Source organism: Canis lupus, chromosome 2 (genome assembly GCF_011100685.1).
Source record: "Canis lupus familiaris isolate Mischka breed German Shepherd chromosome 2, alternate assembly UU_Cfam_GSD_1.0, whole genome shotgun sequence".
NCBI classification, from domain to species: Eukaryota; Metazoa; Chordata; class Mammalia; order Carnivora; family Canidae; genus Canis; species Canis lupus.
Window position 1 is genome coordinate 65,464,527 of NC_049223.1, and position 20,832 is coordinate 65,485,358.

Here is a 20,832-nt window from a genome sequence, read left to right on the forward strand (position 1 = left end):
AAAAAAATCCAACTATAAGCTGTCTTTAAGACAATAAAGACCCCAAAAACATGAAGGAAAAAAGGACAGAATCAAAGGTAAAAACAGACAGTTCACCTGTAATAGTTAGACATCGATAGGCCACTTTTGACAGTGGGTGGAAGTAGACAGATGATTAGCAAGAAAATAGCAGACTTGAGCAATACTATACAACAGCCAGACCCAACAGAACCTATAGAGAACACAGACCTAACAGACACCTATAGAACACTATTCCCAATAATAACAAAATACACATTCTTCTCATATTCATGTTGAACATTCTCTAGGATAGACAATATGTTAGAGAACAAAATGAGTCTCAGTAAACTTTGAAAGATTGAAATTATACAAAATATCTTCTATATTCCAAGTATAATGGAATTAAGCTGAAAATCAAAACAGAAGGTAATCTGGTGGGATCCCTGGGTGGCGCAGCGGTTTAGCGCCTGCCTTTGGCCCAGGGCGCGATCCTGGAGACCCCAGGATCGAATCCCACATCGGGCTCCCGGTGCATGGAGCCTGCTTCTCCCTCTGCCTATGTCTCTGCCTCTCTCTCTCTCTCTCTGTGACTATCATAAGTAAATAAAAATTTTTAAAAAAGAAGGTAATCTGGAAAATTCACAAATATGTAGAAATTAAACATCATGTTCCTAGATGACCAATGGATCAAAGCCACAAGAAGTCACAAAGGAAATTAGAAAATTAGAAAATTAGAAAAGGAAATTAGAAAATAAAAAAATGAAAATACAATGTACCAAAATCTATGGGATGCAGCAAAAGCAGTGCCAGAGGGAAGTTTATAGAAATCCAAAACTAATATCTTAAACTTCAACTTTAAGAAAGGGTAAAAATAAGAATAAATTAATCCCAAAGAAAGTAGAAGGAGGGAAATGATAAAGATTAGAGCAGAGATAAGTGAAATAGAGTATAGAAAAATAATAGAGAAAATGAACAAACCTGAAAAGTTGATTCTTTGAAAAGATCAAAACAATGGACAAAACTTTAGCTAGACTGACCAAGGAAAAAAAGAGAAAATTCAAGTTATTAGAATTAGGAAGGAAAACAAGTACATTACTATTGCCTTTACAGGAATAAGACAGGTTTATAAGAGAATACTATGAATAATCACATGCCAAGAAATTAGAAAACAACGGAAAAAAAAAAAAACCAAATATCTAAAAACAGAAAAATTACCAAAACTGACTCAACAAAAAATAGAACATCTGTATGGGTTTATGATAAGTTTAGAGATTGAGTAAGTGGTAATAGTAGAAGTAGTAGTAATAATAATAATAATGATAATAATAGCAATAACAATAACAATAATAAAACATCCAACCAAAAAAAGCCCAGGACCAAATGTTTAAAGAAAAATCAACACGAGTCTTTCTCAACTTCTTTCAAAAAATAGACAAGGAGAAACACTGCCTAACTCATTCTGAGACTAGCATTACCCTAATACAAAGCCAAAAAAAGACATCACAATAAAACCACAGACTAATATCGCTTATGGATAGATGCCAAAATCCTCAACAAAAATTATCAAGCTGAATCTAGTAGAATATAAAAAACATTATTCACCATGACTGTATTTATCCCAAGAAGGCAAAGGTGGTTTAACATAAGAAAATCAGGGCAGCCTGGGTGGGTCAGCAGTTTAGCGCCTGCCTGCAGCCCAGGGCCTGATTCTGGAGACCTGGAATCGAGTCCCCATGTCAGGCTCCCTGCATGGAGCCTGCTTCTCCCTCTGCCTGTGTCTCTGCCTCTCTCTCTCCCTGTGTCTCTCATAAATAAATAAATAAAATATAAAAAAAAACTTAAGAAAAATCAAACAATGTAGTACATTCCTTTAATAGAACCAGAGAGGAAAAATCCACGTGAACATTTCAATTGATTCAGAAAAGGCATTTGACAAAATCCAACACCCTACAATAAAAACACTGAACAAACTAGGAATAGAAGGGAACTTCCTAGATTTCATAAAGGGCATCTATGAAAAACCCACAGCTAACATCATACTTAATGGACATATTGCAAATGTTCCCTCCCCCCACCCGCCCACCCCACTATGATTGGGAACAAAAGGATGTCTGCTCTCATCATATTTATTCAAATTTTACTTAAAGTTCTAGCCAGAACAATTAGACAAGAACAAGAAACAAGAGGCATCCAAACTGGAAAGGAAGAAGTATAACTATTTCTATTTGCAGATAATATGATCTCATGCAAAGATAATCCTAAAGAATGCACAAATCGTAACTGTATTAAAGTAAAATCTTCCCTGACACAGGAAATATCTTATTTAATAAAATTACAGATATATTAGTTCCCAATTATGTAAAAAATCAAATGTGTGTGTGTATAAGCAAGAGAAAAATAAAAGAAATTATGCTAAATGTTAGTGATGATTATCTTTGGGTATTAATTTATAATTTTCTTCCTTATTGCTGACCTACATATCTGTATTTTTAAATTATCTAAGTGAACATTATTAACTTTTGTTTTTTAGTTACATAGGCAATGTGAATATCCTCACTGTAAAAAGAGAAATAAAGAGTACAAACAAAAACTCCCCTCCATTTTCCATCTGGTAGACCAGTTTAACCCTAGTATCATCATTTGGTTCATGTTTTTTCAAATCATTAGATCATTTTCTCTTGCTTCACAGAGGTACATTGCACACTCATTATTCCGCAGTTGTTCCTTCCTCTTACCCATGCATCTCAGGAAGATTTTGGTGCCCTCATGGAGCTCTAGCTCCTCATTTTTAACGCCTGTGTGAGACTCCACAGTATCAAGGTAATGCATATGTTCAACCTTTCTCTTGTTCGATAAAATGTTCATCATTCCTGAGTTTGTATTCTACAAACAAACTTTCTTGGTTGTGCCTCTTTGAGTCCCTGGAAAAGGATCTCCCCAAGAGAGCTATCAAGCAGTGGCATCGCTAGGTCATGGGTTCCATGCTCTTAAAGATTGTAATGGACTCTACCACACTGCCTTCCAGAAAGGATGTCTCAATGGCTCTCCCACCTGCAATGTATGAAATAGCCTGCTCTGCCATTGTATTATCAATATTATTTTTTCCACACATTCTTTTTAATTAGAAAAGAATTAGGCATTTCCCATGTCTTTTCCTTTAGCCTGGGTATCAGAACCACAACGAGCACCCCTGGACAGAGGGACTCAAGTTTTTTTTTTTTTTTTTTTTTTTTTTTTTTTTTTTTTAATTTATTTATGATAGGCACGCAGTGAGAGAGAGAGAGAGAGAGAGGCAGAGACACAGGCAGAGGGAGAAGCAGGCTCCATGCACCGGGAGCCCGACGCGGGACTCGATCCCGGGTCTCCAGGATCACGCCCTGGGCCAAAGGCAGGCGCCAAACCGCTGCGCCACCCAGGGATCCCGTGACTCAAGTTTTAACACCAGTGCTGACTGCTTTATTAGGAGAAAAATCATCTAATTCTTTTTCCTTATCTGCAAGTGGGAATAATGAGTGATCCTTGGAAAAACAGTAATGAGTCTGATATCTGTATATTTATTTGCTGTTTGCAAGGTACTTATGATCCACAAATTACCCTGTGAGCATCTAGGCACTTGAGCAAAGTAGTGCTAGGTTCGAATCCTGATATTTTCCCCTTACTGACTAACTGGGTAATTGTGGGCTCCTTGCTCAGCCTCTCTGAGCTTCTGTGTCCTCATTTATGGTGGAGTGGGGTTTACACCAGTGCCTAACTCATGGCTGGTGTGTAGATGAAATGAGATGATAAGCTTGGCGCATCAGATGCCTCCATTACAATCAAAAGGGTTATATTAGCAGTACATGAATACACAGCTTATTGTATTATGGAGGGTTAGCTCCTTTGTTTTTCTTCATGCTGCAGTGGAAGGACAAAATGTGGTTTACCTTTACTTCCAGGCAGATCATACCCAATCTGCCCTCATAGAAAGAGGAATATGCCCCTTCATATGTTTTTTTAAAAGCTTGACTGCTAATGTTTCTGGTTCTGAGTTTGATGGGCCACCAAGTTTTAGTGTTGAAAGAATCAAGTGAAAGAACTGTCTTTGAAGATAGCAGGAGAAGGAAGGCAGGGACTCTCATCTCAACCTCAGTAGAGAGAGAGTCATGCATCCTATGCTCGGAAGAGCAGCAACAGAGAACCACCTTGGAGGGGCCAGGAGGACTGGAATGGTGGACTTCTCCAGAGGAATCCTCCAGTGCTTGAGAGTTAAAGGGACTGTGATGTCTCTTTGGGAGACCCCAGTACATTTGCACATTTATGAGTGGGGTGAGGGGAGATACACGTCTATAGTTCTAGCTGAACAATTGAAGGGAAGATATACTTATGTCTTTTGTTACTACTCTGTTTCTTAGTCTATCTCATTTATCACAACTCTTTTTCAGTTATGAATTGTCTACCAATTCAGTTGCGAATTTAAGACTACCATTAGCAGGTTATCATAAATTTTCAAAATTCTATCAATTAGTGAAGATGTTCTGGTAGAGTGGAATCCAGTGTATTCTAAAGCCTGGTACACAGGCCATCAATAGCAGAGGCAATGGTTACCAGAGTCCCACAAGCATTTCTCAGTAGTTACTTATTTTATTTAGTAGTTATTTTAACATGTACATGTATACATATTATTTATACTGGTTTTCTGTTTATGATTGTGATGTGATACTTCCTTTGTACATAAATTTATTTAAGTAGAATGAATCAATTAAGAGTAAAAAAATTAAATGAATGATAGGATAAGTAGCTCTAGGATATGAATGCAATGATTAAGGTTTTGGGAAATCTTATTGCAGGCAAAAGCAATCCACCATGCATGTTCATAAATGAGTGTCATACCCTGCTCATAATCCTCTTTTGGACCATGTAGAAATAGAATAACAAATCAAGGCAATTCTCACTTAAGATCTCCTCAACTTTACAGCCATCTCTTTATAGACTTCCCACCCCCCTCCCTTTGCCATTGTTGCAGCAAAGTCCTCTCTTACATTCCATACCACCCAACCACCTGTCTCCTCCAAGTGAATTTCCTGTGGAGAGTAAATATGTTGCCCTAGAGAATGTGCTTGTCTATCCCAGATCCAAAAAGCAGCCCCTTAGGCACCCCTTGCTTCCTGATCTGTGCCTTAGTGGAGAGCTGGCTAACAGCTTTCAACTTCTTCCCACTGGTTCCATTTTATAAAATTTTATCAGAGGATCTCACCAGGAAAACGAAAATAATTTACCTAGCATGTCCAAATTGGCATCACTTACAGATATGAAGAAATGTAACTTCTGATTTTTTTTAATTTTTACATGTTATGGTTCTAATTAGAAATGTTAATTAAGGGCAGCTCTGGTGGCTCAGCAGTTTAGCGCCACCTTCAGTCCAGGGCCTGATCCTGGAGACCCAGGATAGAGTCCCATGTAGGGCTCCCTGCATGGAGCCTACTTCTCCCTCTGCCTGTGTCTCTGCCTCTCTCTCTCTCTCTCTCTGTCTCTCATGAATAAATAAATAAAATCTTAAAAAAAAGAAATGTTAATTAAACACATATGCTAACCTAAAGCTGTCAATAGGAAAAAATAATATTTAAGGATAGATTACGAAGTGCATTATGTGATTTGGCACAGATGTAATTATCCTGGTGAAAAGTTCATGTTTCAGTTGCAAACACTTTAGGCTTGAAGTTTGTAAATTTGCGTTCTAGTCCCACCTTTGCTTTGTCTAACTATAGGCAAATAAAGCACTTCTTCTATCTATGCCTCAGTTTCCTCATTTGTAAAATAGAGAAGCCATGACCTCCTTAAATGTGATGGTTGAGAGGGTCAAATGAGAGCTTCTGGTGCCTTGCAAAGTTAAGAATGTTCTCTGGATGTCTCGCCACGTTGTTCCAGCCCTCCTTTTTCCTAGAACCCGGCTCCCCGGGTCGAGGGAACAGATGAAGGGTTTGAGTCCTCCAGCTCCAAATGGAAAGGCAAATAACTCACAGCAGGGCTGAGAATTCCAAATATTAAGAGCCTTCTTGTGTTTGTTGCTCCTCTCTGGTGCTTGGCAATAATGTAAGGCAAATATCAGGAACCCAGTAGGGAATTAATGTTAAAAAAAAAAACAACTCTGGTATGCTCTGGTGTAATTAAGCAATATAATTAACGTCCTCTGGCTGAAATCAACTGACAGGGGACACAGGCCACCATTTCAGAGACAGCAAAGGTGCCAAAGTTCATGTGTTTCTTCCAAGGTTTATTCATATTTTATGTTTTATGTCATTCTGCTTGTGTCAGGAAAACAGAAAAATGTGTGTATGTGTCTATCTTGCTCTCCCAGTCTATAATTTCCTTGAGGGAAGATGCCGTGTTGTGTTCATCTTTGCTTCCCTCTGGGTACCTATCACAGTCCTGACATGTGATTAGTCTTCCTCAACCTCAGGGAGGTCGAGTGTTTCCCAGCCCCTACTGTGGGAAGTCCTTACTGTGGACAGAATATCAAGCTTCTTCTTTGATAGAAATGAGTCTTATGTTTTTTTCTAATTCTGAATGAAATAGATGTTCAATTTGTTAACAACATGGTGCACTGGTAAAGGTGGCTTCTTAAAGTGGTACTTGGGACCCACTGGGCATTCACTCATTCATTCATTTGTTCATTCGACAAATATTTATTAAGAATCTTTTGTTTTTTTTTATATTTTTATTTATTTATGATAGTCACACACACAGAGAGAGAGAGAGAGAGAGAGAGGCAGAGGGAGAAGCAGGCTCCATGCACCGGGAGCCCGATGTGGGATTCGATCCCGGGTCTCCAGGATCGCGCCCTGGGCCAAAGGTAGGCGCTAAACCGCTGCGCCACCCAGGGATCCCTAAGAATCTTTTATACGTCAGGCAAGTAGGTGATAAATGAGGATAAATAAGGCTGCTAGTGTCCTGGCTTTCATGAAGCTTATATTCTAGAGAGAAGACAGAAGGAAAAGGGGAAAACACATGTCATGTGTTGACAGCTGGTAGTACCTATGATAAAGGACACCAAAGAGGGGCAGAGGATGCCTGGAGAAGGCCTATCTGAAAAAGGGACCTGAATTAGGTGAGGAAGGGAACTACAGAAAGATCAAGGGAAGAGCATTTCCAGTTAAGGTGAATAGCATGCCCCAAATCTCAGGATGAGGACCAACCTGATATGAATGAAGAATAGAGAAAGATCAAGTTTGCTAGAACACAGAAGAGGGGAAGTGTGGTGGAAGATGAAATCAGAGAGACAGATGGCATCACATGATAGGGCTGTATGGACCATGGAACAGAATCTGGAATCAGAATTGCATCACCAGGAAAGAGGAGCCCTTGGAGGGGTTTGAGTATGGGAGTGTTGCAGTTTAATTGGCCTCTTTAGAAGATCTCTCTGACCACTGTGTGGGAAAATGACTGCGTGGGAAATGAAAGCAGGCAGTGGACCTGAGAGGCTGGTGGAGGATGGAAATGAGGGACCAGATGGTGGAGGTGAAAATGGAGGTTCAATAATAGGAAGCATATTCCGGTCCATTGTGAGAGAACTCCCAACCCCAAGTATTTATAGCCCTAAGATTCTATGATTTCATGATCCTTGAGTTCAAGTCTCTCTCCAAGGTTGGGTCCAGTTGTCGGTCTGACCACGTTTCTTATAGTAAAATCATGCAGGGTTGAAAACTCATGACACTTCCTCATCTTGAACCTCAAAACCAGAATCTCTTTTTGTATTAGACACACCAGTGTCATGACCACAATCTTAGGATGCTAACTCAGGTAGGCAAGAAATACATATTTACTGACCTATTCACTGAATATGGAAAGCTGCATGATGGCCCCTAAAAGATATTCACATCCTTGTCCCCAGAGACTGTGACCATATGGCAAAGGAGACTTAAATTTGTGTGTGGAATTAAGGTTGCTTATCAGCTGACCATAGATTACTCTGGATTATGCAAGTGGGTCCAACGTAATCACAAGTGTCTTTAAAGGTGGAATAGGGAGTCAGAGAGGGAGATGTGACTCTGGACATCTGAGTGATACAAGGTTTGAAGGACTTGACCTACCATACTGGCTTTGAAGATGTAGGAAGAGGCTTCAAGTTGAGGATCTGGGGAGGCCCAAAAAAGCTAAAAAAGACAAAGAAGCAGATTCTCCTCCTGCATCTCCAAAAGAAATATAGTCCTGTAGACATCCTGGCTTTAGCCCAGTGACAAATGGCATCAAACTTTTAATATTCAGAGCTGTAAGAATTTGTGTTGTTTCAATCACTAAGTTTGGAGTATTTGTTATAGCAGCAATAGGAAACTGATACACTGAACTTCATCATCATTATCTGTCCCCCTTCAACTAGGTAGCTGAAAGTTATACTCAGTCAATTTGAGATTTCCCTTTTCCCCAGGATTGTTGCTATAAGTGCCAGGGGCAAGTCTAATGGTTGCCAAGAGATTGGAGTGGGGTATCTAGTCCTTGGGTGTCATTGATCCATGCTAGTATCCTCTAAAGAAGTGCACTATATTGGCTGATTTTCAGCTATGACTGTGTCATCCTTTATGCCCGACCTTTGGGCCTCTCCTAGACTGGCTTCTGCTGTTAGCTACTTGTGTGTTACTCTCAAGTGGCAGGGGGAGGGAGGGTGGCAAGGGAGGGGCAGGGGACAGGGGAGTGGTAGGAATGGCTGCTCTCTAACTTCACTCTGAAACCCTAAGAAATGCTGGGTGGCTGTGCCTGCCTTTTCTGCCTAGACATGCCCTATGGCTTTACCTCTGCTGCTCCTTCTCCATGCTGGTTATTGGAGAATTCTGAGTGAGAGGCCCCAAGAAGGGAGGTGGAGTCCCCTTTGGTCTCAGATCTCCTAGGGTGGGAGAGATTTTCTTAGAAAGAAACCAGCTTCTGGGATCCCTGGGTGGCGCAGCGGTTTGGTGCCTGCCTTTGGCCCAGGGCGCGATCCTGGAGACCCTGGGATCGAGTCCCACGTCAGGCTCCCGGTGCATGGAGCCTGCTTCTCCCTCTGCCTGTGTCTCTGCCTCTCTCTCTCTCTCTGTGACTATCATAAATAATTAAAAAAAAATTTAAATGTGACCGTACCTAACTCAAAGGGTTGTAATGATGTCCTCTGTCCCTCCCTGCTGATACGGCAGAGACTTGAGGACATTAAAAAAAAAAAAAAAAAAAAAGAAAGGAACCAGCTTCTATCTCCCTTTATTCCCATTCAATTCTCTCTCTCTGTCTCTCTCTCTCTCAGACTAGAGAACTTTTATATCTTCAGGGACAGCAAAATCTGTCTGAAACTACCAAATTCTTCTAAATCTGTTTTAAGCCTGAAACTTGGTGGTAAATTGAATTCCTTTGCTCATTGATTCTGATGTGACACCCCTCTCTTGAAGACTGGATGATCCATGGCTTCCTGCCCCAGTGGGGAGTGCCATGAAATAACAGGAAGTATCTAGGATAGGTAACTCTTGATTAATAAATACCTTGAGATATTTTCCCTCTCTTGCAGTAGTGCTATCGGCCAGTCACTGTCACCTTCCCAAGGAAGCAGACCTGACTACCATGCCTGGGATAGGACGCTGACCCCATTCATCAGGGGACCAGGGAAGTATGGGGTGGCTAGGTATGAGAAAAAGCTATGGTAGAGTCAACAGGAGGACAAGACTGTCCAGTTCAGAATTGAATCAGGAATTAGGGAGTGGTCCAGCTGGCTGCTAGTGACTAGGGAGGCAAGAGGAGCCTCAGAGAAGCAGAGACACTGAAGCTCCAAGCAGTGAAGAACAATGGTCCAAAGTGTCTCTTATAGGGGAAGAGCCTGTGATGCCCGGTGTCTGTAAGCTTTTTGGCCCAACAGGCTGACAATAGCCTTTTCTGGATGCCAGAAAATTCCTGTCCTCCTTAGGCTCAGGTGGCCATACAACAATTCCATCTTGAAGCAGCCAAATGAGGCTCTAGCACAACACTTCAACATTCCATTTCTTTGATTTCAAAGACGCTTGGCCTCCCAAAATTCATATGTTGAAGTTCTAACCCCCAGTACCTCAGAATGTGACCTTATTTGGATGTAAGAGGTAATTAAAATCCAGTGAGATCATGGGTTGGGCTCTCACCCAATATGATTCATGTCCTTATAAGAAGAGGACATCTGGATGCAGATATGTCCAGGAAGAAGACCATGTGAAGATGGATGGCATCCACACCCTGAAGGAGAAAGGCCCTGGAGGAAACCAACCCCACTGACCCTTTGATCTCATAGACTTCCAGCCTCCAGAACTGTGAGAAAATACACTTCTCTTGTTTAAGCCAGCTGGTCTCTGGTACCTGTTAAGGCAGCCCTAGCAAACTAACACAGGCCTTATGACCCTTTGTCCTATGGTCATGTGGTAAGGGAGACAGGGCAACAGGAATTTTTTTTTTAAATTTTCTATTTTTAGCATCTTCTTGGAGCTACTTTGGAAAACATCCCTCCCCCTTCCTAGTCAGGAACTGGGGGTGCGTCTCCCACCCTACTCCTCTCCAATTCTTCCTTACGCTTCAATTTTCTGATTGGATTTCTAAGCATAAAATGCTTGATATCTTTATCTTGCAAGACCAATCAAGTCTTTTTGGGGGAAGAAAAATGCATCTCCAAACCATATCCAGAGGAGTTACTTTTTTCATGCTCTGGCTCTGAATTCAAATCCTCCTCAGCCACAAACCTTGCATCATGACCTCTCCAGATGTTTCTGGGGGTAACAAGTTTGTCCCATTGTCTCTAGAGCAGTGTTCCAAAAGTATCATACTTCTCATCCCTCACAGGAAGATGTTAGGTGGTATGCAGAGAGACATTTGCCAAGTTGATGGTTACATATTTATTTTCATGAATAGTAGAAAAAAAAATACAGCCACCGCATCAGATCTGTGATTTCAGATACTGTTGTTTACGCTGAGCCTAACACAGGTGTTTGAATGTACTAAATACTACTGAACACAAAGCATATGGCAAAAACCAGGCATAAAAACGGCCAAGGCTTTCAGGAGTAGGATTGTCACAACCAAGCATGGGCAGCACCGATGGCTGAGATGGCAGAGGGGACGTGGACTGCAGATTTGGGAAGAGGCAGCTTGGGAAGTGACAGGCATGGAGGGGCAGGAGAGGTTTCCTGTCTGTCCCCAGGTCTCAGTTACTTCCTCTCCACGATTGACCCCAAATAGCCTGACCTTCTGTGTCTGTGTGACAAGGCTACAGCACATGTGGAAAGCGGCCAGGGACCTTATAAAGGAAGCCAGAAAGGGCCTTGGGGAATCTGTGCTGCTATGGGGGCTTTTACTTCCGAATGAGTATGCTTTTCAAAGGCAGAATGGGGTTTCATTTTTCCCAAACTTCCTCATATTGTCAGAGGCTAACAACCTCAGCTGTGAGATGAATTTGACTCCCTCTGCTTATGCATGAGACAAATGCAAGCCCTTTACCTGAGCCCAGCCACTCAGCAGCACCCTGCAGGGAACACTACTGTCGCAGACAAGGACAGAACCACCCCACTGAGAAGCCAGAGGGCCGAAGGTGGCATCCCAATGAGGGCACGGGGGAGAGGAGGCAAAGACACAGGGGGTACCTGCAAATGGTCAGTCTGTGGGGCATGGACATTCAGGTGAGTGTGGAGGCCTGTGTCCCCAAGCACAGGGTGACACACCAGCAGCCAGATAGGCTGGGGCTACCTCTCCCTGTGCAGCTGAAAGATCACTTAGCTGCAAATAGTTATGACTCCCTCATTTGACTGAGTTTTAGCTTGTTAGTTCTAAGGAGCTGTTAAAAAATTGAGTATTATGGGAAAGCATGCAACTGTGTGGGCCTTTTCTGATGTAACTGTACGTCTCCAGCTATATTCATCCAATGGCATTTAAGGCTCATTAAATTTTGAATCCTGTGTCACCTGCCTTCGGCTCAAAATAGTTCTCCGTGTGCCTTTTGTCTCTCGACTCCATTTTAATGGAAATTGTTTCCATTCACCTCTCTGTTCCCTTTTTCCTGCTAGCAACACCCGATCTTTAATAATCTCCATTGCAGAATTATTCACTCTGTGAACCTGTCATTTGGAGAATACATTGGACCTTGACGGATGTAAACAGCTGATGGTAAAAATGTGAGGGGCACTATTCGAATGTTCCTTCCCCTCCTCCTCCCTGTGCTGGCCATACACAAGGATGCCATTGCCCCTGCTCACCTGCAATGTCGCCACTACTGATAGCTTCGTCAGAACCCGGGTCATGTCTCCTGTCTTAGCACAGGAAAGTTCACACAGGAGGAGCACACCCCTCACCTAAAAGCAGCAGCCATTAGTCACAATAAATAAATCTCACATGACCCTTAATAAGGGCAAGGTACTATTCTGAGTGCTTGTAACTGGGTGACTTAGGGAACCGTTCCCCCTTTTTTTGTAGATGAAGTAACTGAACCACAGAGAAGGTAAGTGAGTTGCTCAAAGTCACACAGCAATTAAGCCCTGGATTTGAACTCATGCCATTGAAGCCAGAAGCCAAACTCATCGCCACTCTACTCCTCCAACTGATGATTTCCACCTAATATCAGACAAGAAATGCTATGTTTTTGTATTTTTTCAGAGAAGTCAGAAATCTGAACTTTTACACGAAATGTCCCAATTTTTAAAAGTCGGCAAGGAAAATAATTTTTTTTTAACTCTTCAGGGGCCAAGCAAAATGCATCTATGAACAAACTGGTATGTATGCCACTGGTGTGAGACCTCTGGTCTAAACTGACTCTTTAGAAAGAACTCAGTAGCCATCAAACTCAAACCTGTCTGCTCTGACAAGAAACTTTCTTCCTTTGGAACTGACAGGGAGCCCAAACTGCGGGTGGATCCCAGTGCTGGAACCCAGGCCTGGATAATCCGAAAGCCACCTTGCTTCGCAGGGCAGCCAGCTTCTCCAGTCATGACTGTTCCCCTGCTTTAAAGAAGGGTCCAGGGAACCTGCCTTTGCGATTGGTTGACACCTGCACTACGTTCAGTCAATGCAGCAAGTGTAGCAACCAGCACCAGAAATGTCAGCTCTCATTAGGCGGCATATAAATCTGCCTCCGTGAGAAGTGGGATGAGAGAACCACAGAGAAAATGCCAGAAAGCAGGAACATATGTTATTCACACAAAGAGAATCTCCGACAATGGGCGTCTTCCTCCACAGCCCAGGCGCCTGGAACAGGGAGGCTTTGTTTCCCTGGGCCCCCTGTGCCCCCAGAGCAGCAGACGGGCCAATGTGTTCCATCATCCGTGGTGGGAGGTTCTGCTAAGTGTTTGCTGACACAGCTGAACAGTCGTAAAATGTCATAAAGAGTAAATGACTTGATAATGCAAACCAGTAATTAGGATGTGGTACATGTTTATGCTATTTACATATTTTAACACCCTGGTATTAACGTGTCTTTCCAAATAGCACATAAATGCTCTAGTCTTTGTGTAATTCATTCCCAGCTGCCACAAACAGGCATCTCTAGAAGCAAGTGCCCCTTCCTCTTCTTCTCTCATCATTCTGGATCGGCGTTCCTGGAATCCCACCTGGCAGGAAAGTGGGGAGTGGAATGCCGTCTGCAGGATACAAGGGTGTGGATACCATTGGAGGAAACTCAGGGGAAGCTCTGCCTTTTGTAAGAAATCCTACTGCCCACTGCCTGAAGAGGCTGGAGGTAGTTGGCATGCTGATGAATGTGTAACAACGGCTCTCAAAAAAAAAAAAAAATCCCTGATTTGTAGAGTTTGCCAACTTCCATGGAATAAACACTCCCACCATGGTCAATTTCAAGCTTCCAGCACAGAACATGGGGTTGGGAAGAGATGTACACGGTCAGCTCTCGGGAGCCAAGCTATCTCTAGCATACCATTAGTTGGAGGGCATGGGCCTGGTGTCTAATTGACCTCAGCCACTGCCTTTGCCCCTCCCTGCATGCAAACATGGCAGGACCATAGCTATAGAATTATACTCCATTCCATATATTTCACATGATGCCAAGACCCAGATCTTTTTTTTTTATAAATTTATTTTTTATTGGTGTTCAATTTGCCAACATATAGCATAACACCCAGTGCTCATCCCATCAAGTGCCCACCTCAGTGCCTGCCACCCAGTCACCCCCACCCCCCGCCCACCTCCTCTTCCACCACCCCTAGTTCGTTTCCCAGAGTTAGGAGTCTCTCATGTTCTGTCTCCCTTTCTGATATTTCCCACTCATTTTTTCTCCTTTCCCCTTCATTCCCTTTCACTATTTTTTTATATTCCCCAAATGAATGAGACCATATAATGTTTGTCCTTCTCCGATTGACTTATTTCACTCAGCATAATACGCTCCAGTTCCATCCACGTTGAAGCAAATAGTGGGTATTTGTCATTTCTAATGGCTGAGGAATATTCCGTTGTATACATAAACCACATTTTCTTTATCCATTCATCTTTCGATGGACACCGAGGCTCCTTCCACACTTTGGCTATTGTGAACATTGCTGCTAGAAACATCGGGGTGCAGGTGTCCCTACTTTTCACTGCATCTGTATCTTTGGGGTAAATTCCCAGCAGTGCGATTGCCAAGACCCAGATCTTTTATCAAGCAAAAGAACTTTAGTTGGGAAGCTGGTAAGAAATCACACCTCCCTGCTACACGAATGGGGAAACTGAGGCCCAGAGTGGGAAAGAATCTCTGCAAGGGCACACAGCAATCTGCCATCAGTATAGGGGATGGAACTTAGCTTTTCTTATTTTCAACCCAATGCTCTTTGCACCAGGACCCTTTTCCTGTGCATCCTAATTCCTACCCAGTAGTCACAATTGTCCTTTGTGCCTCAAGGTCTCTTCCCTCACTGGACCCTGTGTGTGTGAGTGTGTGTGCATGTTGGATGGACACGGGGTCTGGCAGGCTCCCAGAGCCTGCGTGGTGATGACAGTTGCCAGGTAACAGGAAGGCATCATGGCGGTGAGCTGTCCTTGGCAGATACAGGTAAATGGGTGCAGCAGGGAATAGAGCCTCCCTAGAGGAAGAGAACTAGTAATGTGTGGTGTGAGGATCCTAAGTCAGAAATGGGGTATACAACCCAAAGAGGAGGGGCTAGGGAGACATAATGGCTAAAACATCTTAAAGAGGAGCTGGTCTATACCCATGTGTGCTCTAAAAGGAAACTGAGACCCGAAGCTAGGAAAGGAGTTACCCAAGCTTACACCATTAGTTGGGGTCAGGACTAGGGCCACTGGAGTGGATGAGCCAGGATGTGGGGCTCTCGCTGAACCTCACTGAGCAGGAGAGAAGCCTCATACAACAAAGCAGTCCCGAACACCAAGTGCTGCAGGTTTCACAATAACCTCCGTGGCTGCATGTTTGGAATGAGTTTTGTAGTGCTGCCCCTGTGCACCATGGAGCCTTCTCACCCCTTCACATGTCAGCCCCTGGGGGAGGGGAGAGAGCCAGGAAGCAATGAGATGGTTGAGAAGAAATGATGCTGACGACATGGGGGGGGGGCAAGAAGTTCCGAGGGGTCACTCGGCTGAACAGATGGCCAGCAGATATTGGTTTCAACCCTCACATGGTTGAGTAAATAATGTTTAAGTTTTTCTTGCCAGCCTGGGGAGCTGAGCAGATCACACTGAGTGGAGGTACCTCCACCTCCTGCTCGCATCATCTGCTCTTCCCGGGGTTTTCATTTCCTACCCTGTTTGTGCTTTAGAGCATGGCTGGCTGGTCAGGAAGCCTGTGCCCTTGGAGACAGGAGTGTGTGTTCAGGAAGAAGGAGGGAGGAGGAGGAACAGGGCAGGAGGGCGGGGGCAGCCTGGCATTTGATTGCAACATGTGCCTGGATAGTACCTGTCAGGTGAAATCACAGTCAAGGGCATCACAGGCAAATTGCCTGTGGGGTTGGTCGTGTTTTAATTATTGGTAACAAAGAACCTCACAAGATAAGACCAAAGGGGTGCCCTTGATCCTCCTGCCAATAGGATGGTTTCTCCATCCATAGATCAAAGAGCCGGTTCTGGTAAAACCTCCAGGCAAGACTCCTGTGTTCTGACCCTGACTCAGCCACTCACTGGTCTTAGGAATTTCCCTTAATTCTTCAGAGTCTTGGTTTCTCCATGTGTCCAATGAGGATTTTGGCATTGGCCCGGACTATCTTTCAAGGGGAAGACATGTTTGAATGAATGAAGTGAGCATGAATGGGAGAGGAAGAAGGGATATGCACGTGGTGGATTAGGCCAAAGAGTCTCTGGTTCAGCGGAAATGGATTCACTCAACCATCATTTCTAGTCCCTATTTGATCAGGCCTGGAACACAGAAATGAAGAAAGCACAGCCTCACGGCCAAGGAGCTTACCTCTGAGTGGGGAGATAGATAAGAGAATAAAAAAGCACAAGAGTCAGACTGCCCAAGCTCACATTTGTGTTTGTCACCAACATGCTATGTAACCTTGGGCTGGTAACCTTTGTGCCTCAACTCCCTCATCTATAAAATCGGCATCATAATAATAGCTGCCTCACTGGCATATGTGAGGACAAAAAGTATATGAGCAAAGACGGTAACAGTGCTCTGACCCATGGCAAAGCTTCAACAAATGTCAGCTGTTGTTACTACCAAGTGTTAGGCCAGTGATAGCTCATGGTACTGGGGTCAGAAAGCGCTTCTGAAAGTAGGAACTCAGCTGAATCTTGAAGAGCAAGCTAAAAGTCAGCCAGGAAAAAAGCAAATTCATTTAACAAATACTATGGAATAAGGACTTTGGCAAGAGCAGAGAGTAAGATAGACAAAGTCCTCATTTTTTTGTATCTCCCATTCTGGGTCTGGGGTCAGCACACCTGTTCTATGAAGGGTCAGACAGTAAATGTGTTAGGTTTTTGGTCCATATAGTTTCTGCCACAACCACTCACCTCTGCTGTTGTCATATGAAAACAGCCACAGACCACACAGAAATGAATTGGGCATGGCTGTGCATTCATGAAACTTTAATTTTGAGGATGTTAACTAGATTTAATGTGGTGATCATTTCACGATGTATACAAATACCAAATCATTATGCTATACACCTGAAACTAATATAATGTTATATATCAATTATATCTCAATTAAAAACCTTCCATTTCAAGCACTGAAATTTGAATTTCATATCATTTTCACACCATGCAATATTACTTTTATTTTTTCCCCCCAAAACATTAAAAAATATATTAAAAACCACTCTTGTCTCCATACCAAAAATAGGCCATCAGCTGGATTTAACCCACAGGCCATGGTCTTCAGACTGTCGTTTTTAAAAATTTTTTTAAAAAGATTTTATTTATTTATTCATGAGAGATGGAGAGAGAGAGATAGAGACAGACACAGACACAGACAGAGGAAGAAGCAGGCCCCATGCAGGGAGCTCGATGGGGAACTCGATCTGGACTCTATCCTATCCCAGGACTCCAGGATCATGCCCTGAGTGGAAGGCAGGCGCTAAACCGCTGAGCCACCCAGGCATCCCAAGACTCCCGTTTTAAAGTAACAACAGACATAGAGTCAATAGAACTGTTAAAATTTGGGGTAGCACTAAGAAGATAATTCCTCCTAATACTGTGAGGCAATCATGAGGAAGAAGGTTCTGATTTAGTTCAGATGGAAGGTTCTATGAGGAGATGAAATTCAGGCTGAAATCAGAATGACCATATAAAACCAAATATTCCAAAGTCTGGACCAGAGGAGGATCCGCTCAAAGGTTCCGTAATAATATGGATCTTGGCCCCCTTCTCCATTGGTGCCTCTCACTGACCTTGATGCTCTGTTTTGGAAAAGAGAATTCAATGTTTCAGAAAGAATTTTTATAATTAAAAAAACCTGTCAAAAGAGGCTTTTCTCCACATCCCTGGGTTAAAGACAGGAAGGAGGGGACACTTCCATGCTTGGGCCTTTGTATCAGATGAACCTTTAGATTCTGAGTGTTGGGAATCTAGAGTCCCACCTCTCTTCACATGCACGCACACACAAGCACACACGGGCATGCTAGCACACAGACAACTCCCACGATTCCGCACTAAGTGGTTTGCAAGCCATCCCCAGTTTAACTTGAGCTTCAGCAGTTAAATAAGTACTTTTTTTTTGCCATTCCACAGCTGTCGCCATCTGCCTAATTTCAATCAATTAACTTTTGCTTAAAAACATTAAGTTTCTTAATGCTGCAGTGTTGGGCCAATTGTACGGTAAATCGTGAGTGTGAAGGTGACAAATCACTCACATTTGCCTTCCTTTTTTTTTTTAAGATTTTAATTTATTTATTCATGAAAGACGCACACACACACACACACACACACACACACACACACACAGGGGTGGGGGAGCAGAGACACAGGCAGAGGGAGAAGCTGGCTCCCGACCGGACCGATCCTGGGACTCCAGGATCATGCCTTGGGCCAAAGGCGGGCACTGAACCCAGGGATCCCCAGCCACCCAGGAATCCCCTCACATTTGCCTTCCTGTAGAACAAAGCGAGCAATGTCTTCAAAGGAACTGTAGGCTTCACAGGTGATGGTGGTGGCCAAGGGCCTGGAACGCCACCTGCCTGCCCCCCCTACCGATGGTCACCTTGAAGGAAATTACTACACAGGCAGAGCGGGCTTTTCCATGGAGAGATATGGCAGGGCTGATTTTGAAATCAAGCATTAGAAAGACAAAGGGAAACAGGAGAGCTTGAGCAGAAGGTAGGAAGGGGAGAGGAAAGGACCATTAAAAGTCTGAGGAGAAGAGGGGAGGCCTTTCTACAGCAGGAGCCCCCTCAGCCGGCCTGTCTTCCCCTCTGGGGCCTGACTGCCTCAAAGCAGTCTGCAGCCTGACCTGATCCTAAAGTTGGGAATGTACAAGGTTTTCTTTCAACTTCAATCTAAACACCGCCCCCCACCTGCTGTGGCCTGTGTGGCTCCTGGTGCCCAGCCCTGCCCGTCTTCCCACCTTATCTCCTGCTGACCTCTCTCTTGCTCACTCTGCCCTGGCCACACTGGCCTGGGAGATAATCCACCAACATGCCTGGCAAAGCTTGCCACAGTGCTGCCCCTGCCTGCAGGCTTCTTCCTCCAGAGAGCTGCTTCCTCGCCATCCCTGCTTCTGCTAGTCCTCTAAGGAGCACGCCTCTGCCCCACGTCTCTGCACTCCTGAATCAACGACTAAAATGCTGCCTCCCTCCTACCCGTCCACTGCTGAACGCCCAGTGTGTGAAACTGCCCAACGCGTAGTAAGCGGGGGCTTAATAAAGGCTTGTCGAAGGCTGGCATCTGAGCCTTCCGTGGTAACCGCAGTGCTTGCTGACCTTATCCCTGAGGACTTCACTCCTGTCTTTGCACTCTCATGGTAGTGGCTTTGTCTTGCCCAAACACATGCTGCCCAGGCCTGCTGCTGACCCTCAATCCTGTTGTCCCTGCCCCAAGTCCTGTATGAAATAGCCCCCAACACACACATACACACACACTTACGTTTGAGCTTCTCCTGGAACCCCTCCCTGACCGCAGCAAACTCCAGGAATCATTTCTTCCTTTGAGTTTGGGTACCATGGACTCTTCATCCCATCAGAATTACTTGGGAAGCTCCAAACGGCCCAGATGCCAGCACCCTCTCTTAGAGACTCAGATTCAGGAAGCCCGCGTAGGTCTGGGACATATTTTTGGGGTTCTTCTGGTGGTTCAGACTGTCAGTCAGGTTTGGGAATCTTTCCAGTGGTCCTGATTAGTCCACAGTTCACATGAACTCTCCCAGTGAAATACTAAGTGGCTGGAAGTTTGTCAATGTTATTCACTCCCTTCCCAATATCCAGCCCATTCAAGCAAACGGTAAGTGCCCCATAAATGCCACTTGAGAAAATCAGGTCATAGAGAGCCAGTTGGGAGCCTCCCAAATGTGGAAGAGTGGAATGCTGGACACAGCACTATCTGGACACACACTCTGGCGTTTGGAATAGAACAGACCTAGGGTTGAGTCCTAGCCTGGACACTTATTCCCAGGGTAACTTCAGGCAACCAAGTTCAATCCCCAAGCTCTATTTCCTCCATCAAAGAATGAGGATGATAGTAACCACTACCTCATGTGGTTGTGGCAAGGACTTGATGCCATCTATCTCAGTACCATCTAGGAGAGTGCTTGGCGTGGTGCCTGGCATGCAGCAAGTGCTCAATAAATGGTCACTAATGCAAGATTTCGTCATGAAAGCAAGGTTTTACCAAAGAGGGAGAAGGCTCTGAGCCCCTCCTTGTGTATCCAGAGCTGACTCAGCAGCAACACAGGAAACCATGTTGTTATTGTCCAGCTAGTCCACCTCCCCAACACCCACCCCTCCCATCCCAACTGCGGTTGGAGGTCTACTTGGGCAGCTGCAGAAGTGTGCATCCTGCCTGCATCCTGCCTGCATCCCCTCTCAGGCCTCTATTCCCACCCCCACCTGTCAATCATGCCACATGGCCGCCTTCCCTGCCTGAGAAGCCTAGCCGTGCAGCAGCATCACGGCACACGCAGGGCTCACACATGCTCGCCCGGCCGCCCGGCATGCAGGCCCGTGTGCTGCCATGGCACAGTGCCCACTCCTGGGCACTGCTAGGCCAGTGCACGGCCTGGCAGATGGCAGCAGGGTGGGGGCCAGGAGAAGAGTGAGAGCTCCTGCTGGTGTTTGAGGTGAGGGTTGGGGTGGAGGTGTTGGCGGGGGAGGGAAGGAAGCTTGGCAGGCAGGCAAGAGATGCTGTAATGGCTTGTGTCTGTGGAGCGGACTCCCGCACTGCAGTTCCTGGCTGGGTTTTCCTGGAGGCCCAGCTCAACCCAGCTTTGGCCATGCCATCAAGGCCATTGGCTGATGAAGCCTGCAC